General features: G+C 40.5%; 1 long non-coding RNA gene across 1 annotated transcript in view; it reads right to left on the bottom strand.

The window, feature by feature from the left end:
* Positions 1-2,313: 2,313 nt before the first annotated feature.
* Positions 2,314-6,000, bottom strand: part of LOC109202623 (uncharacterized) — a 43,860-nt gene continuing 40,173 nt past the window's right edge. The window contains exon 5 of the long non-coding RNA XR_002062575.2: positions 2,314-3,372. This is a non-coding gene — a long non-coding RNA (uncharacterized LOC109202623). The remainder of the gene's footprint in view (positions 3,373-6,000) is intronic.

Raw genomic sequence — 6,000 nt, 5'->3', positions numbered from 1 at the left:
ATAGGCGTCTATATTGTTGAGACAATGATGTCATACACCAGCCAGTAACATTTATATTTTCTAAACGAGTCACTCTAGGCAGCCTGGCCGAGGCGGTGACATCTGCATGACTGTTAGTCAAAGGAACAATGAGTGCTCTTAGCAGAGAACAGAACCACTATTTGTCACTGTATGCTGATAAAATTCATACAGGGGCATTGTATGGGTCTGAAAATGGATGTTGAATTCATTAATCAAAGCCAGATGGATTATGTGCTCTATGGGTTATGTCCAATTGCTTACTCTAGGAGATACAGAGGTTTAAAAGGCCACAGTGTGTGCGTACATACACATTCACTTGTGTGTGTCAGTTCCCAATGAGTGATGATGACCACTGGCTCACCATATTGATCAGGAGAAGCCGAGGAGGGCTGTGAGATAGATAGCAACACACAAGCTAGGACAGCATACGCATCTCCCCGTGGCTGGGGTTAGAAAGTTCGTCTTATGCTTGGTGCACGTGAAAGCTGTAATTTAAGCTTTAGACTTAATAAAAGAAACATTAAAGAAAGTATGCAAGTAAGCTGGAAAACAAGTTACCTAAAAAAAAAAAAAACTAAATTAAGGAGGAAAAGAGGGATCAAGCAGGGTGTAAAGAATGCAGAGGTTAATAAATATAAATACCACTGAGACCACCCATCCAAAAAATTTAAGTTATGCACTCAGACCACTGTAAGATACTGTTAGCATATGCTTTGCAGATGTAACCATCATTGAAGACCTTCATTATACTCGAAAGCAAGTTCGAGGAAAACTGTATAGTTACAGGAATCAGAAGGTGGCTGCCAGCTTCCTGTTTGTTCAAAAGATTTGTGTTCAGTTATAAAAACTGAGTTCAGTTTTTATAAATTCAAAAGAGCAACTGTAAGTAGTATTTCAGTGTGATACAAGATTGACATATAGTTATATATCTTTAAAAATAAACAAACAAACAAACAAAAACAGTGAATTTCTTCAACTTGGATTTTATCCAACAAAGAATGATCTGGATACATTTATTTACGCACCATGAGAATATTAGACAACCACCACGCTGCCACACTAGAATGTGTTAAATTTGTGACTCATATTCCAACACCAGCTGGATGCCATCCCCACCCAGCAGCCCGACGCTGATTGGACAGGTAGATGTAAAGAGCATGTTGCTTCCCTCCGCAATTTTTCCACAGATTCAGCAGAAAGTATTTTATAGCACATTTTTTTGTCTCACCAATCCAAACAATGTGTGTGAGCTCTGTACCGTCACACACATGGCTCGGCCCTGGCTTGGCAAAGTGCATTTCTCTCTCTCTTTCGTCCCATGGTTATTAATTATACAGATATTGTACTGGCACAGAGCAGAATAGGGCTGCTAGATAGCTTTGGAGGTTCATCTCAAGTCAGACTCTGAAGTTTAATTTCAGCGTTGGACTTTAATATCCCTTTGCGTGGTCCAAGTGGTGCTCTGTTCTTTCTCTGCCGGCAGCAGAGGGACATACAGGGCCCTGGCAGTGGGGGAACAGCCTATGTAGGACAGCCTCTCATGGCTCCCTGGGGGCAGATTTGTGCAAACTACACTACAAATTACACAGTGGGTTGCTGTGCACCCTGAGCCAGTGTAAACAACAACATCGTTTCCTCTCTTATGCTATGAATCAAACTGAACTTATATGACCCAAGACCGAGTCCACACCCATACTTTCTACGTCCTTCAAACCCTTTTAATGACACACCTACGTAGTAGTGTTTAACCCCGAGCTAGCTTCCTCTCTCCTCCCCCTCCCACTGACTTCATTCATGAAAACTCCTCCTCTGTACGCCCCACTGCTCTCAGCGTGTCACACTCTGCAGCTGTTTCATTTTAGGAACTGGGGACTCCAGAAGTTTGCCTCGCAGCCACCAGTCTGCTCTCAGAGCCAAGTGGAAACCACAGCCAATACTTGTCCGAAGTGCTCTGGCAAAGTTAAATATAGAGCCCCTCAGTTGTTGTAAGAGATTTAATAAATTCCTCCTTCAAAGTTAGCATAATGCTCTCTGGTTTAAAAGACCAAAGTCCTCTTGCTTGTTATTTCCCAGGCCTATTTGTTGATCTCTCATTGCTGGAATATAACATTTCAGTAATGGTCTGCTGCAAACCAGCTGATGTGTTTAATAAACTTTACTGTGCCTCAGTCTGGGAGCTACCTCCCACTTAGTTACAGACATGGAGGAAAGCAGCTGAGAATAATTCATTAACACCATATATAACTAAACACCAATAATCAGTCACAGCTTAATATCCTTATCATTTTTTATAAAACAGGAAAATAAGACGAGCCCTGAAACAAACAATAATCACAGTGTAATTTTACCAAGCATTACTCATATTAGTTCAAATACTATTATTATCAACAAGCAAACAAACTTTACTGACACCATAACTGATTTAAGCTGTCTTGAAAATGCTTTACATATTGCACAAGGGTTTTCCACAAAGGGGAATTATGATAGATCCAAGATGTGTGGTGCAGTTATGAAATGGCTTCCATGCCAAGCCACGTGGTAAACAGGAAAATGCAAAGATCACTATTTTTTTTTAACAAACAAGGCAAAACCCTGGAGATAACACAGCTGTTTTACTGAAAGTGAACATTTATATGTTTAATATTTACATTTAGTTCAACTCACTTTCAACTCACAGTTTGAAGTAACAGTTCATTTGAAGTAACACTGCATTTAAATGAGGTAAAGGAGAAAACAGATACATGTGTCTTACATTTAAAACGTGTCTTTATTTGCTGTACATTTTCTTAGTACCAAGCAAATGTCACACTGGCTTGTTTTTAATTCCTGCCACATTATTGCTTATGATCCCTGCATATGGGACTCGGCCTGCTTTTCTGTGCATTTGGTACGACTAAATATTTTCTGAAACTCTTCAAAACTGTAACAAGGGCAGTGCGTACAGTCGATCTGTATCTTCAGATATCGTTAGTAGGAGGCGGGCTGGCAGAGCCCTTCACCAATATGCGTACCAGCTGCAGGCCTCGGCCTGGCAGTGTGCTCTGCTTCAGACAGAGGGGGCTCTGTGGTGGAGGTCTGTGTCACGCCATCAGAATGTGTGGCAGCGTGCTGTGGGTCCTGAGAAAAAGCGCCTGAAGCTCCGCATTATCAGCTGGGTTGATAACAGCATGGAAACACTGAGGCCAACAGGAAAGACATGCAGGGATCCTTCCCAGACCTGGCCACTGTTCTCTTTTCACTGCCAATAACCCTTGACATGACTGGTGTTTAGAAACTCTCTTGCCAGGCTGTTAGCAAAGAAACTGGCCTGTGAATGCAGGTTAAGGAGACTCTCAGGGAAAATGTGAATGCCTGTGGTAAAAAAACATTAAGGGATGATGTCATAAAGGCGCATCTTGAGTTCCTGTAAACTTTTATTTATTCACACAGATATGGAAAAAAGCACCATTTGTAAGCTGCTTTAAATCTTTTTCCCTCCATATTGTTTTTATTATAGAATGATTAGGTGTAAGGTAAGATTGGATTTTAGAATCCCATTTACACAAAGTTGAAGTAAGGTGTAAAATGTAGATTAAAACATAATATAATGTTGTGACAGGCATATTATTTAAATGCTAGTAACAGTAAAACAACACCAATAAATTTATACTTTTAAAAAATGTATGAATATTTAATTCATTATTGGTAAAATTTTGCAAATAGGTTGAGAGTGGCCCAGAAATGGCTCTAAAAGTGTCATACTTGGAAAAAAAAAAGAAGAAAATCCCCTTATGGAAGACAATAATAAGGTTAATTGGCCAAAGGTCAGTAACGTGATGGGATTAAGAAAGTGCAAATAGTCCATGAAAGACTGCAACAATTTAAGAATAATGTTTTTCATTTTAAAACTGAAAATAATTTGGGTGTTTTATAAATTATATTACAAAAGAACAGAAGAGGCAAAGGACAAAAAAAGTTTCCTAATGTTGAATGGCTGGGATTTTTGGGCCCACACGACAAGTCTGCACTCCAAAGTTGAGTGGGAACAGTCAGCATCATTGATGGTGTGGAGAGGCATTAGTGGATATCTGTGAAGGCACCATTAATGCTGAATGATCTAAGTAGGTTTCAGAGCATTGCATACTCTCATCAATGTCTTTTGAAGAACTACCAGGTTATTTCAGCTACACACCTGGGGAATACATAACACCATATTCTATGTGGCTCCAGAAACAGTTTGGTCTGGCTACAGACCAGACCTGTCACCCACTGAAAAAATCTGGTATATTGGAGGTGGGAAACTATTTTCCCCATGGGGCCACAACTGGAAGCTAACATCTACTCTTACCAGTAGTAGTTTATAAAGAGCTAAAATTAATATTGAGCAAAATGGAGTTCATCTCATCTGTGTGGTCCCCCACAACAGTCCCAGTTTCTTTTGGGATCCTTTGGAAAAAAATTAAGCGCCAAGCCCTATTTTAGACAACAGAAGAAATAGCAATAGAGAACCTGAACGATCAAGATGTAATATTTCTATATCAAGTAAAAATTGTCTTTTTGTGGTTTTTTTACACTTTACAATTTTTTGAGAACAGTGCATATTTTTATGTTTTCATTTGTATTTATATTTATAGTTTTTTTCTCACATAATAAAATAATCTGTGAATTAACAGGATATGCCCACACACCATGTAGAAAAACACCTCCATACCACTGAGCCTTCTTCATGTTGTCTGCACATGATGTTACTTCCATACATAAACAGGTAGTCAGGGCGGACATGTGAACATAGGGCTTTAATTAATACCATGTTTAATTTCCCCTATCCCCCTTACCCTGCCACACATCCTCCAGCCACACATTAACTTGGGGAGAAGAGCCGAACAAAACACCCCTCTGCTCATCTCCCCTCCCATCTCTTCCTTCTCAGAGGGGAAGAGTGCAGATGTGAGCAGGGTCAAATAAATAGCCGCGATTCAGCCGCAATTCCACTTTGACATCCACTTAGCCTCAGGTTCCCTCTGCCAGCAGCCACCTGTTGCTCTTCTTTAAACACTGCCTGGTGAGGAGGAAGTCTTCTCATGTGGAACTGAGCCCCCTACCTCCCCCGAATATACTCCCAGGAACTGTAATGGCTTAAATAAAATTGTGTAGGGCCTTGGAAGCGTCATTCAGGCCTTTTACATGCTTCAGAATAATGCAGACAGAGGAGCAAAGAAAATGGGGAAAGAAGGGGGTTGGGGTTGGTGGGTAAAGAGAGATACAGAGATTCAGCCATGTGGCCAGATGCTAAGACCATCAGGCCTGTGTGTGAACAGAGCGACAAGAGGGATTTACTGTAGTCTACAGAACTGGATATAAAGTAGCAGGATACAGACATCTGGTGTGATTTTGCTTGTCTTCTAAGGCAAAGTCAAATATAAGAGAAGAAAAGAATACACGAGTTGTCATTATATTCCACAATGAGCAGCTCTGTGTTTAGCATTTCCACAATAAATCTTTGGAAAAATGGCAGTTATTTTATGTTGTGCTAAAATATTGCAGGAAATTGCACTGCACTGGGTTTAAGGTTTTATAGATCTGGGAAACTATGCACCGGTAGCCTCATGTTATATAAGCTGCTCCTTTGATCAAACCTAATTATACACATGCAATTACCAAAGTGAAATTAGCAACATTTAAATGCATCCATTTACTTGATTAAAGTTAGATGACGAGAGTGAGATAAGTGAAGACCAATACTCGAGGAGATGAAAGCAATAGGTCCAGATATTGGGTGTCAGGTGAAGTGCACACAAACTTGGCAAAAGACTGTGACACAAAAAGGAAAAAAAAAAACACAGGTAAATAAATGAAGAGCGATGACCGTGTCACATCCTACCCGTCGAGCTCGACTGGGTGTCGTGTAAAGCTCAAAGCTTCGCCCCAGAGTGTCGTGTGCTCCCACATGGGTCCTGCCACAGATGCACAGGGCCTCTGGTTACAATACTGAGAAATCCT

This window comes from Oreochromis niloticus, linkage group LG1, assembly GCF_001858045.2.
Source record: "Oreochromis niloticus isolate F11D_XX linkage group LG1, O_niloticus_UMD_NMBU, whole genome shotgun sequence".
Lineage (NCBI taxonomy): Eukaryota > Metazoa > Chordata > Actinopteri > Cichliformes > Cichlidae > Oreochromis > Oreochromis niloticus.
Note: the sequence above shows the minus strand (reverse complement) of the source record. Positions and strands in the feature narration are given on the sequence as shown.